The sequence below is a fragment of the Pleurodeles waltl genome, chromosome 3_1 (assembly GCF_031143425.1).
Source record: "Pleurodeles waltl isolate 20211129_DDA chromosome 3_1, aPleWal1.hap1.20221129, whole genome shotgun sequence".
Taxonomy (NCBI): Eukaryota; Metazoa; Chordata; class Amphibia; order Caudata; family Salamandridae; genus Pleurodeles; species Pleurodeles waltl.
The window spans coordinates 1288363544-1288382763 of NC_090440.1; positions in this window are offsets into that span (position 1 = coordinate 1288363544).

Below are 19220 nucleotides of genomic sequence, written 5' to 3' on the forward strand. Positions count from 1 at the left end.
TTGCCTGCCCTTCGGGCTTTCATCAGCCCCTTGGTGTTTCACCAAGTTAATGAAACCTATTGTAGCTCTTCTCCGATCTCAAGGTTTCAGAATGATAATCTATCTAGACGATATCCTACTTATGCATCAACACATCGCTATTCTTCGGTCTCAACTGTCCTACACTACATTCCTCCTTTCAGATATAGGTTTCATAATCAACAACGAGAAATCGATATTTGCTCCGTCTCAGACCATGGAGTTCCTAGGTTTTCTAGTCAACTCCTCTCAAGGCCTTCTATAACTCCCGGATTCAAAAATAAAAGGCATCAAATCAGAGATAACCCTATCTTTACAGCAGACTTTTCTCTTCCTAAGGTCTCTTGCAAGGATTGTAGGTCTTCTTTCTTCCTCGATTCAGGCAATCTTTCCAGTTCCTCTCCACTATCGGGCTCTTCAGAGATTAAAGATTCATGATCTGTGCAAAGGTCTTGCTTATTCAGATTTCATCCCCCTCGATCTCCAATCCCGTACAGAACTTCAATGGTGGCTAGACCATCTAGAAGCCTGGAATGGCAGGACTATCTTTGCCTCAGCCCCAGATCTTGTCTTAGAGATGCAAGTCTAACAGGTTGGGGCGCAAGGTGTGGTCAAATATCGACTGGAGGCACATGGTCTCTTCAGGAGTCTTCATTGCACATCAACTGTTTAGAGATGCTTTCAGGCTCCTTTGCAATCAGAAGCTTCACCAAAAACAGAGTCCACTGTTCCGTACTGCTGCGTATGGACAACCTCACGGCAGTCAAATACATCAATCATCTCGGCGGTCCCAAATCCAAACCTCTAGCTGAACTAGCCACAAATTTCTGGGAATTCTGCCTCTACTGAAACATTTCATTTCGAGCAGAACACTTGCCAGGTTCGCTCAACTCAGTTGCAGATTGGTATTCGCGTAATCTTTCCGACTCCAGTGACTGGAAACTTCACTCTTCGGTCTTCAACTCTCTTCATCGCAAATGGGGTCCTTTTCATATAGACCTCTTCGAATCCCGTCTAAATACTCAACTTCCTAATTTCTTCAGCTGGAGACCAGATCCTCAAGCTTTAGTGACCAATGCATTTCTTCAACTGTGGCCCCATTCAATAAACTATGCCTTTCCTCCTTTCATCATGATAAACAGAGTACTCGCTCATCTTCGACGTCAAAAAGCCACAGTAGTTCTAGTTGTTCCGTTTTGGCAATCTCAAGTGTGGTATCCCCCCCCTTCTCGAATTATCAATTGACTTCCCGGTACTTCTGCCCCCCATCCCTTCTCTCCTTCTCAATCCACAAGGTCTCCCTCACGATCTCATACTCAACAAATCCCTTCTCCTATCTGCCTGGAAATTTATCCAGGAATTTCGCTCTAGGCTTCAACCTACATCAACAATTCCTGGACTTCCAAGGCTTACAAATCAGCTTGGTCCATCTGGTCTAGCTGGTGTCTGGGAAAATCGTGTGATCCCTTTTCAGCAGATCTTAGTATGATAGCAAATTTTCTTGCCTCTCTGGCTAGCACAGGCAAATCTTACAGGACCATTAACTTATATAGGTCAGCCATCTCCCTCCATCATCCCTTTATAAACGGGAAACCCATAGGGGAACATCCTATCATCTGTCGCCTTTTGAAAGGAGTAAAATTCTCCAACCCTCCCCTTCCCAAATATACCACTCTATGGGATGTAAATCTCGTTTTACAAATGTTTCTATCCTGGCAGGATAATAACTTATTGTCCTTGAAAATGCTTTCCGCTAAATTAACAATGTTACTTTGTTTAGTATCTATCAAACGTTTGTCCGATGTCAAAGCCTTGGATATTTTGGCTTGTCATTTTACTCCTACAGGGGTACTGTTCAATGTGTCTCGTCGTACTAAAACCAATATTACTTCTGTTTTCTATCCGTTCTTTCCTAATTATCCAAAACTATGTGTGGGAAACTGTTTAAAGATTTATGAACAAAGGACTGCCGATCTTAGAACATCTTCTGCCTCCCAACTTTTAATTTCTTTCAGGAATCCTTATAAACCGTTATCTTCTCCTACCTTGGCTCGTTGGGTTAAATGGGTAATGTCACTAGCTGGCATCAATACATCAAAATTTGGAGCCCATTCTGCTGGAGGGGCTATGGCATCAAAAGCCTTTTGGGCTAGATCACGTTTGGAAGATATTCTAAGATCGGCAGATTGGTCAAATGATTTTATTTTTCACACATTCTATTGCAAACCCATTAATACAGCAACTTCTGTAGTAATTAACATGCTTTAAACAAGCATAATAGGAGCCTCCGGTCTTGTCATAAAACGTAGATTTTCCAAGTAATTTATGACGGAAAGTCTTAATTTTATTAAAGACACGGAGGCGAGTATTATCCCACTGCTTACTGTACTAATGTTGTTCTATTTTCCCACCCTTTTTAGTTGCTACCAGCGCTCCAGCGTCTACTTCGAGCTAAATCATCGGATGCCATTTCTACTCAAAGTATTCCTTCATTCCAATCATCACTGAATCTGGATTCCTCTGTTAACCATCCTGTCAAGTGTTACTTCTCAACTACTCTGGACAGAGTTCAAGACTTTATTGCATTTATTCTGGCAATATGTTTAATTTGTTGTATTTTACCTTTATTTAAATCATTTTCTTGACTGTCTCGCAGTTGAAAAGAGGGCTGCCTGCTGTCAGGATTGGTATATCTTATCGTGTATAGTGTTGTGATTGGTTAGTTTATTATTCTTGTTCCCCCATTGGTTGCCTGTTATGCAAACCTTTGGGAATGGTGATTTTTCTTGGCTGCTGTTAAAATAAAACAGGAAAAGAAAGCATAATACTCACCTCTGTGTCTTTAATAAAATTAAGACTTTCCATCTTAAATTACTTGGAAAATCTACATTACAATCAACACCATTGGCACTCCAATAATGCATAAGCAGTTTGTGATGCCAGCTGATAATTTGCACGTGTGCCTGCCATTTCCCCTACTGTAGAAGTAGATAGCTTCATCGTTCAGTGCATCCCGTTTGCAAAACAACAGTATGTCAGTCAGCACAAGATGTGTGGCAAGGTCGTGGCTAAGATGGACAAGATGGCCGACACATAACTGAGCAGACCTTCCGCTATAGTCCGACAATCCACTTCAATTCCCTGGCCTCGGGTGCCATTCAGATCAGGAATTAATGTCCATCAGCGTCCAGGCAGTGGGAGATGTTGATTTAGGGTGGTTTGGTGATCAATGCATGACTGCACAGCACTGTCTGCCGGGCAGCCAATTGGTGGGATGGCTTGGCGCTGGTAGGATGCCAAAGTGTCTACGGATTAACATACTCCCAGCTGTGGAAGATTCAGATGAGATTCAGGCAGAATAGCGGGAAAGGAAACTGACTGAAACATCTAGGGATCTAATATTAATACTCATGCAACAGGCTGAAAGCAAGATGAAAGTACCATTACAAGACATAGATGCAACTAGAAAGGAAATTGCAGACCTCAAGTTGGAGGATGGTACCTAGAAGAATAAAGATATTTTGAAGGAAGTATTAGACAAGTATCAGAAGGAAACAAAGGAGAGGAAAATATTGAAATGTATGTAGGATGAAAGTGATTACAAACAGGGCAGAGTGAGGAAATTCGATGCAAGTTTTAAAAATGTGGCACCTATTAGGGCACTCTCACAGGATAGTACTTCATTGTGAAATACTTGCAGCATATATACATTCAAGTGATTCTACTGGGGAAACCTCTGCAACGTTAGATGGCAAGCCCAATGCATTTTTTGAAAAACTAAAGATGAGATTTTGTGGAAACCAATTTTAACAGGAAGTGAATATGCAACCAGGAGAGACTGTCAAGAGAGGAGACAGAGGGGTGGCAAAAAGAGGACAGAGAGAATAAAACTTAATCTCTATGGTAAAGGCCAGATCACACACAAAATGGGAGATAAAAATCAGAACACAACACAGTGGTGAATTTATCCTCTAGAACACTGACCCATGAGGACTTGTATGCACTAGCTAAAGGCTTATCATTTGCCTCAACTCACCATTGTGATGTATTTGAGCTAAGGAAAGACCTTTTCAAATTCAATAGAATTTTGAAGTTTAAAATGTTTTTCTTCATATTACCTGCCAGGCACATGAATGTAGAATACACTCCTGGTCTGCCTCAGACAACCACCAAAGATTTATATGATATAGATGTATTGTTTAGTATAGAAGAAGGTGTCACCTCTTGATACAGGGGGGATCTTAGGCCCTAATTCAGAGTTTGACGGATGGCTTACTCATCACAAATGTAACGGCTATCCTGTCTGCCATATTATGATTTTCAAAGGACATAATGGAATCGTAATACAGCAGATAAGATATCCGTCACGTTTGTGATGGGGTAACCCCTTTTGCCAAACTCTAAATCAGGCTCTTAGTATGGAAGATAATTTCATCAAGAATAGAGGTTTACGAGAGAGATCTACTTTTAAACCTAATCTGTCTGAAGATAATGTAATTGATGTATTCTGTGAACTGGTAATGTCTGAGCTTGAGAAAAGCAAGTGCAGGACATGTAATCATAATCTGAATATTAAAGAAAAGGAAGCCTTGAATGACTTGTGAAATGGCGCCAGGCATGAAGCAGACAAACGGGGGAATGTAGCTGTTCTTGATTTGAAAAATTATGATTTGGAAGCTATGAAACAACTTACAGTGTCTACTTACTATGTGAAAATGCAAGAGTAATGTTTATATGTATACACAACAAAAATGTCATGTTCTTCTTTAATGGTTCAATGGTGAAATGCTGGCTCAGGAAGAGGTAAAATATTTGGATGTGAAAAACTCAACCATTCAGATTATAAACTTCCTACCCAAAATCCACATGGGTGGTTCTATGCACCATGCAGACCTATAATATCAGGTATTGGGGCTTGTGTGGAAAGACTTTCTGAATATATTGATCTATTTCTATCAGCATATTATGTCAGTAATTTCATTTAATACATTAAAGGTACAAATGATTTTCTTAAATGTTTTTTCTGGGATCCCTTGGGAGAGAATACAAATTATATAGTTGCCATGAATGTCAAGAGTCTATACACTGTCATAAGACATGAGGATGGTATGAATGCTTTAAAGTCATTGTTTTCTGCTAGTTTTTTTTTAAACATGTGCATATACTTATAGAAATTATGAATTTTGTTGTACATATCAAATACTTCCTTTATCAGGGTGACTTGTACCACCAGACAAGAGCTACAGCGATGGAAGACAGATTTGCTCCCTCTTATGCCAACCTATTTATGGAGTAGTGAGAGAAGAAGCATGCATAGAATGAGAATCTTCATGAAGGCTATAACCATGTAGTGGTATGGAACAGGTATATTGATGATATATTTTTAATATGTTATTGCACTGAAAAGGAACTACAGGACTATCATGGATTCCTTAACCCAAATACCCTAAATGAGGAACCATCTTTGGAATATGATCAGTTGAAACTGACATTTTCTTCAGATTTAGAACCTTATGTGAGGAATCAGCCTCTACATAGTAGATCTTATAAGAAACCTACTTCCAGTGACAGTGCTTCGCACTTTGAATCAGGACATCCACATAAGCAGAAAATCAACATCTCCAGTTAGTAAGACATCAGCGTAATTGTAGTGAGGATCATGACTATCAAAAAACAGGAAATGGAATCTCTTTCGATATTCAGTGAACATGAATGTGCCAAAATGTTTTTAAATATAGGGGTGACTAATGCATATATTACAGATTAAACAATACTATTAAAGGATAAAGTAAAACATAAATGCAAGCATAAAATAACTAGCATGGTGAGGTTTGTAACTACATTTTGTGTTGAAGGTCAAAAAATAAATAAGGTTCTGACAAAGCATTAGGCTATCTTAACAATGGATCAGGACTTCACTGGTTATGTTACGGAAAGTCCTTTGGTAAAATATAAGAAAGCCAATAAACTTAAGAAGATTCTGAGTCCAAGTGACACTTTTAAATACACAAAGAGGGAATTTGTGACTTGGATGGGTAGTAAACCTAGTGGGTGTTTAAAAATGCAACAGTTGCGCTTGTTGTAAATTTGTGAAAGATAAAACTCCAGTATTTGTTAATCATGATCCTACTAAGTTTTTTGAAAGGAGAGAATTCACAGTACTTTCTGTGTTTATGCTATTGAATGAGTTTGTTCTTTTTTTTAAAACAAACTTTATTGCATTTTCAAAAAGGTCTGAACATGGCATTCAACAACATTGCAGTGGTATCATCAAAGCACTGAGTTATCCATAGCATTCATATCATGTAAGGTCAATTTGTCAGTGTCTCTGAGCAACTCTGCCATTAGCGTTAGCATGCATATCTCGTGCAATATTCATCAATCATAGTCACCGTATAACAGACCATCTCAAATTCACATTTAACAGTCTACGTAAAACCCCTCACCATCCGCCCGGTCCATCAAGTGCTATTGAGGGATAGGACAGTCCTGTTTCCATGCTCCTATGTGTGAGCTATGACTTGAAGTCGATAGGTTTGGGTTATAGTTTTCAGTGGCATCACAGGGTCTGCCACCTGTATCAAAGTCTGCAGCTTCTCTAACAGAGGTGTTCAGCTTTCATTTGCGGTTGGTCCTCCGGATCCCTCAAGGAATCTAACAATGACCCCCAGGTCCGCGCCGCCTCCATGGAACCCTTCCCCTTTCTCGCATCCTGAAGTCTCACCTCAGCCTCGTAATCTGCCAAGTTTCTGAGCTCTCATTTCCATTCATATAAGCTGGTGCCTCTCGGGCTCTTCCAGTTCCTAGCGATCTCTCTTGTAGCAAGAGCAAACGTCAAGTCCTGAAAGTGGCTGGTAACTTTATTCTTAGCTGTGTGTGGAAACCACACCAGGAGACAATTTTGGGCTACACAAGGGACCTTGCACACTATGCTAGTGGATAGTTCCTCCATGATACCCCCTCAATTATCCATTAGCTCTGGGCAGTTCCAAAACCTATGGTAGAATTCCACTCCTCTCTCTCCACAGCGTGGGCATGCAATTTCTATCAATGGAAATACCAGTTGAGTTTCCCCTGGGTGAGGTATGCCCTGCGTAGTATAAAAAGGCTGATAAGTTTAAACATGGTGTTTCTGGTCACTTTAGTGGTGTTATATAGGATGTTCTCCCAGTCCCTTTTGCCTATTGTAGGAAACTGGCCCTCTATGTAGTGTGCAAAACTAGGCACACTGTGCAGGAGGTCTAGGCAAGCACACGCTGGTTTACAGAGGTAAAAACTAGAGCGCCTAATTCTCTAACTTTTATGGCACCTTGTTCAAGCAGTTAGGTTAATCTTGGAGAAGTGCAAAGCAATTATTGTACACACAGTATCAATAAATGAGACCACACATTCAAAAGAATAACTTGAGACCAATTTATAAGAATACTTCAGATTTCTATATACATTTTAAGACCAAGATCATCAAGATTGGGTCATTACTTTTTTTAGGTTATGACTTTTTGAAGTTTTATTAAAAATAGTATTTCTGTGCGTAATTACACACAATAGAAATCAATGGAAAAATACTTCACAAAAATTCACTCCGGTATGCTCACTATTCAAACATTGTTCCTGCACAATCTGTTTTTGCTGTCCTCTGCTAGGGTCTCCAGTGTCCTCACCATGGCTTATAGTGTGGTCATTTTAGCTTGCATCTTGGCGACATCTGGGTGAAGGTCGAGCAGTATTCATTCTGTGGTTGTCATGGGGTCTGTAAGGCACCTATGATCATCTTGCAAAAGGCTTAGATCTGCCCCAGTGGGTCTATATCTGTTTCCAGCACTTCTCAGGTAGCTTTGACATCTTGGAGGGTAGGTCCTGAGAGTGAGTCTCTAGCAGGTGACTTGCCTTGGACCAGTGCTCTCCTGGTCTGAGAACCAGTGTCAATGTCACACTTCCCGGCCACCATACCTATCTAGGCACTGTTGTGATTCTTGTAGCTCAGGGTGATGAAAGCAAGGCCTCCCCCAAGCTGTTAGTTGGCCCTGGTTGGGGCGGTACTCGGCCACTTATCTCTGCTAATATTCTGGCTGGAAACGCCCCAGTCAACACTTAGATCCCCAAGCTTCTTTCTATAGTCTCGCTAGGTGCAGATCCTCAATTGTCAAAGTGGGGTGGGCTGGATGGGTCACAGATGCACCCCCACTTGTGCTCACCCCCCTTCTAGTTCCCAAGGGCAACAGGCCACCATGGAACTGTTCATAGTTAGAACTTGCAGAGTTTTAAGGGGGGGGGGGCAGTTCTGCTTCCCCCTAACATGGCCAGTTCCTCCTTAAGGCTGCGGAACCTTTAGACCATTGACTTCCTCCCAGTAGTCATGTATTGCTCCTAGTGCAAGCAGCTAGCAGGTTAGGCACTTGTGTTGTCTCAGTCCTGCCTCACTTCTGGCAGCAGATGTCGCAATCACAATGGATCTTAGGTTTGGGGGACGAGCCTTCCCCCTCTTCAGGTGGTACGGGCAGGGCACACAGCCCCATGAACTATTTGGTTGCCAGGATCCCCCCAATTCAAATGTCTTATTGCATTAAATTTTAGTTGGTGGGGCTGACCTTAATGCAGCTAGGTCCCATGTCCGCCAGTGAACTTGCTAGTTCTAGGCCCCAGGGACATGCAGCCGAACTAGGGGCCTCATTACGAGTTTGGCAGAGGTGATTACTCTGTTACAAATGTGACAGATATCCCGTTCACCGTATTACAAGTTCCATAGCATATAATGGAACTTGTAATATGGCGGGCAGAGTATCCGTCACATTTGTAACAGAGTAATCCCCTCTGCCAAAATGAGGCCCTTGGTGGATTGATACCTTGAGGACTGTTAAGTAAGGCTTGAATATGGAGAACTAGTTTCATACTATTTTACATTATTAGTTATATGTAGGTGATGATTCAGACCCTTGTAGGCATCCATTAAATTGGTAAGATATTTTTGAAGTTCAGCCCCTCAAAACATTTAAGGATAAAAGTTGCATCTGAATAAAAAGGGAATTGGACTAGTGACTTTGTGTCATTAAATGTTAAAATGGGGGGCGAGGCCAAGATGGCGGCGTGAGCAGATGCGTTCGTCACAGCTCCGCCGCCCGGGTCCCAGTAAAAGTTCTGTGGCCGTTGGAGCCCCAGGCCCTCCTGGCTGGGTGAATGGGACCGAGAGGCAGCGGGCGCCCGAGAGAGAGTCGCGACGCCCAAAAAGGAGAGCGGCGGTGGCGTTGGGCCTTGCGGCCTGGTTCACGCTAGCAGTTGCTGGCCGCGGCGTGTGGTGGCTGAGCCGCGTGGGGCGGCCGGGTGCGCAGCAGCCAGCTGGCACTTCGGAGCAACGCAGAGGTTGCCCGGGAGCGCATTGGAGCAGCGGAGAGTGGTGAACCTTGCGCCGGAGGTCCAGGCGCGGGGCAGCTGTGAAGCGGGTCTCCGCAGCCCGTGGCGGCCATTTCCCCGCTGGGCCGTTGCGGGGTGGAGGTCCCGGGCATGATACTGCGCACCATTACACATTTGCACTCCTGCTTCAGGTTGGTGGAGCTTGGACCGGCGCTAGGAGGTTGGGCCACTTATCGGCAGGGCGGTCGGCCCGCGGGGGCCCAGCCCGAGCTCGGGGGGAGCTTGGGACCGGCAACTGGCATATGAACTCTTGGAAGCGCTGGATGCAGAAGCTGGTGGCCAGAGTCTGAAGGACATGAAGAGAAGGAACTGGCAACCCGACCCACAGCGAGCGGCACAAAGAGGTTCTAGACGAGATGGGCATGGGCCTCATAGAGGCATTTTGGGCTATGACGTCCTCCAAGCCAAAACGAGATCAGTCGGTGAGAGAAATGTTGACCAGATCCCACACGGTACAAGGCAAATCGGCTGAGGGGTCGGCAGCGGCACGGTCTCCTGAGGTATGTGGGGAGTTGGAGGAGGACGGGGAGGCCCCGGTCACAAAGGGTTTCCTTACCTCATTGTTTGACTCGTTGCGGAGCGACCTGCAGGAACTTCATAGAGACATTTTCCTAGAGGTGAAAGAGCTACAAGTGGAGGTCACGTCTCTGGGCGAGCGGGTGGCCCAGGTTGAGGATGGCGAGATCCCTCGCAGTGAGGAGTTAGCGGGCATGCAACAGGAGGTCATACGCCTGCGTGACCAATCTGCAGTTGAAGACTTGGAAAATAGGTCGCAACGGCATAACATTCGCATCAGGGGTGTGCCGCTTGGTGCAGAGAAGGAGGACATTAGTGAACATGTGGTGGCGCTGTTTGACTCGGTTCTTGGCCTAGAGGGTGCCCGGTAGATTATGCTAGACAGGGTTCATCGAGTGGGTCGCAGTGGCGGACCCGGAGAGCGCCCGCCTGATATCCTAGCATGGGTCCATAATTATGGGCTTAAAGAAAGCATCTTGCAGAGGACCCGTAATCTCCCGCAGATTCAGTTTCGAGGGCACACGTTCCACTTATTTCAAGACCTCTCAATACAGACTCTGCAGAGGCGACGAGAATTCAAGCCCATCACGGAGCACCTGTGGGCGCACTCGGTGTCTTACACATGGGGGCACCCTTTCCGCCTTATCTTTCGTTGGGAGGAACAGCTCCGCCAGGTGAAATCAGTGCTGGAAGCTAGAAAGATCCTTCGTTTGGAGGGAGACAATCTAGAAACAAGCACATCTATGGACGCAGCCAATGGGGATCGACCGCGATGGCGGCGTAACAAGAGAAAGAGGAAACAGCAGCGACCTACAACATCGGAGCAGGCGTTAGAGCGGCAATCTGTACTGAGTAGCGTGGCCGCCGGAACACATGCTTAGTGGCTGGAGGGCTGGGATGGTGGCTCTGATGTGGGCCGCATTAATTCAGGTCATGTGACCACTATTGCGGGACCTGGGCGATGGAGTTGTTGGACTTTATACGACGAACTTGAGTGGTTCTGCTGCCCCTGTTGAGACTTTGCCACTCAGGAGATGAGAGATAGAGGACTTTGTGGTTGTGAGCACCTGTTGTGCGTTATGGTTGTATGTTGGTGTGCTTCCCCTGGAACATGTATACAAATTGTATTGGCTGGCGGGCCCCATGGTTCGGAGCGGCCTTGGGGCTGGACTGGGCGTGGGCTCCCCCGGCGGGTCCCCCACCTGAGTGATTCTGATACTGGGACATATGTCTCTTAAGTGTCTAAGCTTGAATGACTGTGGTGTTAACAATCCGCCTAAGAGACTAGCGATTTTGTCGGCGCTTGAGCTCTCTGGTAGTCACATTTGCCTCTTACAGGAGATGCATTTACTGCCTAGGGAAACATATCATATGTGCTCAAAGTGGTTTCCTAGACAGTTCTGGTCCTCGTCCTCCACGAAACATGCTGGGGTGGCGATATTGCTCGCGAAGACCTTCTCTGGGGAAGTGATAGCAAAGATACATGAGGTGCAGGGTAGACTCCTGGTCCTTAGACTACGGGTGGGAGCTTTCTGCTTTACCATTGCTTCTTTTTATGCCCCCAATGCGCAGCAAGAATCCTTCTTGAGACAGGTGGTTGCTCCGGTACTTGCGACACCCGATAGTGCTGTTTTAGTGGGAGGTGATTTTAATCTGGTAATGGACAATGAGTTAGACCGATCCTGGCACCGCTTTGGGCAGATGGGAGCGTTGACGACGGCAGGGCTACAGTGGTTGGCCGAGTGTGGAACGGAGGATGTTTGGAGGAGAGCACATCCTACGCTTAGGGACTACTACTTTTACTCAGCGGCTCCCAAGATGTACGCACGTATTTACTTCTTTCTGGCCTCTCGAGAATTTACCTCTCGGGTTCGGGAGACCACAATAGAGCCCCAGGCCCTTACTGATCATGCACCTATCATGGTGGAGGTTGGTGTGGATGTGGGTCGGGTGGGCAATTCGAGTTGGCGCTTTAGGGACGCGATCTTGCAGAATAGAGAAACGGCAGAGTCACTACGGCGCGTGAATTGGGACTATCTTAGCCACAATGATGATGGGACAACCCGTTTAGAGACTTTGTGGGAGGCTCTGAAGGCAGTGGTGCGGGGGGAGGTAATGTCGCTATCAGCGAGAGATAATAGAGCAAGGAGGGAGCAGAGGGCAGCGCTAGAACAAAAGGTGACAGCACTGGAGCGATCCCATAAGTCCACGGGTGCACCGAGAATTTGGCGGGAACTGGAGAAAATGAGGCAGCAGTTGAGGCGGTTGGACTGGGACGGGGGAGTATGTGATAGCGCAGCTTAAGCATAAATATTACATTGGGAGTAATAAGTGTGGCAGGCTCTTGGCGCATGGGTTGAGAGCACAGCGCTTGGCAGCAGCAATAAAAATGGTCTGCTCACCTTCGGGGAGAGAGGCCCGCACAGATGATCATATTGCAGAAGCGTTCGCCGAATATTATCGAGTGTTATAAATGGCTGATGATCAGAGTGATGTGAATCCAGCTGCATTCCTCGCGGGGATAGCAATTACTTCACTTGGCGAGAGGGAAGCGTCTTCCTTGGATCAGCCTATCAGAGCAGAGGAGGTCATTTCGGCAATATTACGGCTAAAGATGGGGAAGTCTTCCGGCCCTGATGGCTTTACGGCGCTCTTTTATAAGACTTTCTGCGCGGAGCTTACACCGCTTCTTGTGCGGCTTTTTAACTCTTTTTAGGAGTCAGGGGCTCTTGTGCCCAGTATGTCCGAAGCTACCATTGCGGTGATACATAAGCAAGGAAAGGACCCTGAGGAGTGTGCTTCGTACAGACCAATCTCGCTTTTGAACATAGACGCTAAGTTATTTACTGGAATACTGGCCCACCGCCTTAATCCCTATATGCTGGGTCTTATAGATCCGGATCAGGCGGGCTTTATACCCCACCGTCAGTGTAGTGATAATACGAAGCGACTTCTCCATTTGATAGATAAAACTAGCAGATCTTGTAGGGAAGCGCTGCTCCTCTCTTTTGACGTGGAGAAGGCGTTTGATAGTGTCCACTGGACTGGCCATGGGCTCAGTGCATTTATTGCTCACCTAGGACTGCAGTCTGGGTTAATGGTACAGTGTCTTTGCCGTTCTAGATTGGGTGGGGGACTCGACAGGGGTGCCCTCTCTCCCCCCTTTTGTTTGCACTTTATATGGAACCCTTTGCGCAGCGTCTACGCGACAGCCCCTTGGTTTCTGAGGTTAAGTTTGGAGGGGATCATCATCTTATCACTCTGTATGCAGATGACGTGATTCTTACCCTAGCTGAACCCGCAACCTCCCTCCGTGAGCTAATGGTGATAATAGAGGAGTTTAGCTAGGTCTCTGGGTTCCGGGTAAATATGCAGAAATCCCAGGTCCTCAGTTTGTTTGTGAACCCAGAGCTCGAGCAGGAGTTGAAGACTCGATATCCCTTTATTTGGTCATCCTCACGACTCCCTTATCTGGGCATTGACTTGGCATCCTCAGTTGAGAAGACAGTGAGCTTGAATTATGCAACATTAGTCCGGGAGGTGCAGCGAGATCTGGAGAGCTGGGAGAAACATAAACTTTCCTGGCTGGGCAGGGTAGCAGCAGTGAAGATGGCCACGTTGCCGCGCATACTGTACGTCTTCCAGGCACTCCCTCTGGCTCCCCCGCCTCCGGCGATAGCTACTCTCCAGTCGGCAGTTCTCAAGTTCATCTGGGATGGGCGGCCGGCACGGCTCCCTAGAAGACTTTTATACCGCTCTAGAGCGGAGGGGGGGTTGGTGGTCCCCTGCCTTCTACGATATTATCAGGCAGCGCAGTTGCGTTTTCTTTTAGAGTGGAGCCGTCCACTTACTGAGAAACATTGGTGTTTCATGGATCAAGCGGTAGCGGGGTCTCACATTTGGAAGGAACCTTGGCTTCGACGTCGACATAGGGCACGGGGCCTATACTCCTCCCTGATTACGGGGGTGACGTTATGTGTCTGGGATGCAGTGGCATGTCGAGCGGGGCTTACTTTGTTCCCGTCCCCTATGACCCCGATAGGGGCAAACCCTGATTTTGAGCCTGAGCTGTGTATGGAGGGCCTGTGCCGATGGTATGATGGGGGCTGTAAAAGGGTGGGGAGTCAGTTTGACGAAAAGGGAGTAGTTTCTTTTGATCGGATGCGGGAGACATATGGCCTGACAGAGGCAGATAGGTTGATGTATTACCAGGTGAGGCATTGGGCTCTTCTGCTGCTGATCAGAGCACTGATGGATAGGCCGCTCACACCGTTTGAAAAGTGTCTGTTGACGAAGAAGGATGACAAGCGAGTGCTTTCAGAACTGTATAGACTCTTGCAAGGGGGGGAACGCCTGGCTTAGTCTAAGGGGCAACTCAGATGGGAGAGGGAGCTGGAGAGGGAGTTCTCTGACGAGGAATGGGACAATATATATTATAGAGCACATCATACAGCTTTCAATGCAGCAGGGACGGAAACGGCGTATAAAGTGGCTTCCTATTTGTATTACACTCCAGCCAGGATACATTCATGGGACCCCACCAAGCCCAGCCTTTGCTGGAGGGGTTGTGGTAATACAGGTACGCTGGTGCATCTGCTTTGGCATTGCCCCAAACTTCAGAGATATTGGACGAGCATCTTAGACGATATTGACAAAGTGTTTCAGACCGAGCTCCCTAGGTTTCCGTCGTATATACTGTTGGGCCTACCCAACCCCCTCAGCGACAGATGGCGCTGGTTCTCAACTCGGCTGTGCAGTCGATACTAGCTTTATGGGGGACGGACAGGGTACCGACGTATATGACCTGGCTTCAGAAGTTGTGGTTTATTCTTGTAATGGAGAAGCTTACCCTGGTGTCTCAGTAGAGAGTGGGTGACATAGATACGTTATGGAAGATGTTTCTTAACATCCTATCCACAGAGTTTATGGAGCTGACGTGCCCGGTATATTTGAGGGTTCAGGGGCTGACAGATGCTTCTTAAAAGATGTTTGCCCTGCTGGTTGGGGGGACCCGGGATGACGTTGCTGTGTGAAGACAGGGAGAATGTTGGGGGAGAGGAGCGACATAGCTGTCGGGGGGAAGCACAGTTTTTGTATTGTTAATTTCTTATATGTTTTGTTTGCTTATGTACGAAGCTCTGAGGTCATTGGATTATTGTTTTTACCCACCTTTTTCTTCTGAATGCTGGGAAGAGGACGAAAAGGGAGATTTCTCCTGGCGATAAGACAGTGATCATGTGCATGCTCTCTTGTGTGTCAGATTGAGATGTTGTGATTAGGTGGTCGAATTGCTGGCGATTCGAACAATGTGCTTCGTACTTTATATGTTAAAACCAATAAACAGATTTGATCCAAAATGTTAAAATTATGAGCCTACTAGCTTTAGCAGTATTTTGATCTCTGTAATTAGGAGCCTTTACGGGTACTGTGAATTTATTGTGCCAGTTAGAAATGAGATCACCACATTGAAAGATCTTTACAGAGGCATTTTAATGAAAGATCAAAGGTTTTATGAACTAGCTTTTCTGACTGATATTATGAACTTTCCATGCTGGTGTACCTTCGGCTCTCTATGTAGATGTGGCGTCTAAGGTGGTACATCTAATAAAGACTAACGGGGTTTGAGTCTGTGGTGTGCTTAGGCCTATATTATTAGTAATTTTATAAGTCTTGATTTGTTGTGTAAAAACTTCATAAAATATGCCTCTTTTTAATCTGTAGGTTTGTTGTATAAAAGCTTGATAAAATATGGCATTTTTTAATCTGCAGGTTTGATTCAATTTGAAAATTAATTTAATGTGAGATGATAAGAGATCATTTGGAATAAGGGATCGCATGGAAAAATTTGAAAGAAGGGAATTTTGAAGTAATGTAGTGATTTCAGTTGATCAGAGTGGGACCATACAGAGCAAATACCATAAGGAAGAGAATTATAGTTTGAGAATATACTATGCTGTGTGAGATGTGAATGTAACAATCCTTTTCATTTTTGATGTTTGTTTTATTTCTTTTTTTATGATGGGTATCAGTGGATGCAATAGCACTATTTAACTTTGTATTTAAACTTTGAAACTCAACAATGTGTTGTCAAGATGGTGTTAGCAGGCTGGCTCAGAGGGCATACACACTCACAACTCAGTTGATATCTTAATTGAGTCAAACATGAAGTGGACCAATAAACACTAAATACTGTAAGGCAAAGTACCTCCGTTCGAGATGACACCTATCAATGTGACGTGTGTTTTATTTTCACAGCATTAGCTGTATTTATGTTTCTGTGTTTTATTTTGAATATGATAATGGCATTTTACTTAATCTGCACAAACATGCACCAACAATGTACCTGAAAGTTTGTTTTTTTAAGTCCTCAGATATTAAATGGGTGGGAGGTGTAATCTGAGAGCGACCCACAAGAGCATAAAACTACTAGGGTTCAAAACGTCCCTAGTTTAGCCTCCTTCAATCAATTTTCGGAGGGGTTTTACGGGACCCACCGCTATACTCCTCCACAGTTGAAGATTGACTTTAATCCTTGGACTGTCATAGTTAAAATTTAAACCCATACCTCTTAGGAACTTATCCCATCCCTACAATGAGTGCCATCAGCCTGGGGGCGAAAATAGGAGTTTCCATATTTATTTCTCTTTACTGAACCATTTAGACAGTCCAGCCTGGCAATGTGTTTTGCTAAATTCACCCAATCCGCACAAGAAAGTAATATGTTAGAAATCCATTTTATACATATTTCTCTTTGTGCTATAATTATTCAAATGAAAAGTAACTGGGTTTGTATCTTCCCATGATTTTGAACAGAACCTCCACCTGGTAAAATACCAAACATAAACAAGGAGAGGCTTACCTCTATGCTTTCCTGTTAGCACCTTATCCACTTCTTGCCAGAGGAGCAGGCTACCTGGACACTGCCATAGAAGATGAACATCATCTGCATTTTCTTCTTTTTGCCCTCCCATCTTTGAAAGTTTGTTTGCAGACAAGTAGGTCCTATACAGGGAGAATAAATGGTTTCTCCTTAGGGGTGCAGATCTCACTGTTACCCAAAGTGTAGACATGGATACTTGCCATAAGTGTAGAATTTCTGATCTTGGCAGGTCCGCCTTCCATATCTCTCCTGGCAATGTAGGAGAGTCATCTTCAGCTTGTACCAAAGCCCAATACCACTTAGACACGTCCTTTCTGGATGTCTGATCCCTCTGTAATTCTTCCTCCACTATTGTTCTGGTCCCTATATTAGAATGTTTTTGAGACCAGTTTACAAGCTGATATTATTTGAATCTGGAGAGTCTGGTATTCGTGTATATTGATAAGGAGTCCCATGAAACCAAAGATCCTTCTTTAAATAACTGACCCGTACGTACTATGCACGCAGTCAACAGCAGAGTGGCTGAAACATCTTGTGAGCACAGGGGGAATTCCATAATGGAGCCATACTGCTGTAATATGGGATTCCCAAAATTCTTTAAGTATTTGGGGCATCCAAATTTAAATAGAAAATAATTACACCTTCCTCAGGAAGATTTTTGGGTAAAGCTATGTATTGTAGGGATAGCTGTTGATAGCTATCTGTTGACAGCAATCTTGCATTTTTCAGAAAAGAGGCCCAATAGTATAATTGAAAATCCAGAAATGCTATACCTTCATCTATTTTCTTTTTCTGAAGTTTTTTCCAAGCTATCCTTACACTTTTATTCCTTCTTATGAAGCTACTTAATTCTCTGTGTCGTATTCTAAACCAGACTGCTTCGAAGTGTGGAGGTAATGTGTTAAAAATAAAAGTAAACTTTGGAAGGATCATCATCTTAAATAAAATTTGTTCTCCCTAGAATAGAAAGAGGAAGGTGTACCATAGCTGCAAAAGCTTTTTAGTTTTCAACATGAGCCTGATAAAGTTTACATGCAATATATAAAGGTTAAATTGTAATAGGCAAATGAGCAGCCTTGCTGGGTGCCCATACTGATTGGAAATTGTGGGGTAAGAGAACCATTGACCAATATCCTGGCTACTGGGGTGTTATACATGGATCTTATTACTCTGAGGAAATTATTCCCTAGACCATTTTGTTTGAGCATTTCATGTAGTAAAGGCCAGCTGACTCTATCAAAGGCCTTTGCGCATCAACCATTATAACGGTTAGTGGAGCTTCTGTCACGAAGGCTACATCGATCGAACTTTCCAAATCGAGTCAGCTCATAGACGTGCCTACATTTTATAAAACCTTTTTAGTTTTCATGTACAATGTCCCCTAGTACCTTATCCAGACTTTTAGCTAGCATTTGCATTGATATTTTATATTCATTATTGATCAAGAACATTGGTCTATATGATTCACATTTTTTAAAATCTATATTAGGTTTTAAGATCAGTGTTAGTGGAACAAGGCGCCTGGCTGACATGCCGGTCAGGAGCTCCCATCTCTCTGGCACACAGTTCTTTGAACATGCTGAACTAACCTGTTTTCTGTTGGGAAATCTACCAGGAAATTATCTCAACCTTGGTGCTTTTGGAGGGAGCTGTATGGGTACCTCCTTGCCCCCTCCACTCCTTTCTCTGGATATGGAGCTTCACCGGCAGCGGCTTCGGGCCCTCCGAAGTTGCATGCTGCTCCACAACTACGCCAGGATTGGCACCCTGCAGCCCGCATCTGTCTCCAGGGTTCTACAGTCAAGGCTAGAAGTGTCTGCACAAGCAGACTGAAACTACATTGTCTGGCTGAAGCGGTTGGAGAAACAGTGTGGACAAACCCCATGAGCCCATAGAGAGTGCCGGGGCTGGGTCCAGCAAAAAAATGAAGAAACAAAACACATTAAAGCCCTCCTCAACTACAACAAAAGGCTGCAGCTAAGAGGAAGGAGCGGCAAGTGGCTGGATCGATTGAATTTGAACTCCAAGGAGCCACAGGTAAAAATAGATACACACTTAGAAATACTGGGTTTGGGGCATTGCATTTTCAGCATTTACAGAACCTAGAGAAAGACCATAAGGACCATTTCTGAACAAGGCGACTATTCCCCCCCTTGTTATTCATAAAACATTCCTCCCTTTGAATACTTCAGTTCAGCTACTAGCTCAAACACTGAACCAGAGAATTTCTAGAACTAGAATAGAAATTGCCAACATATCAGGCGGGAAAGTTAAAATCATGCCATCTCTCAAATCATACTTCAAAGCGTGAGACACTGAATCTGGGGATACCTAAACTAAGTTGAGTCATAATATGTCTATTGAAAATATGAATCAAGCAATTGCTTCTCAGTCTTCT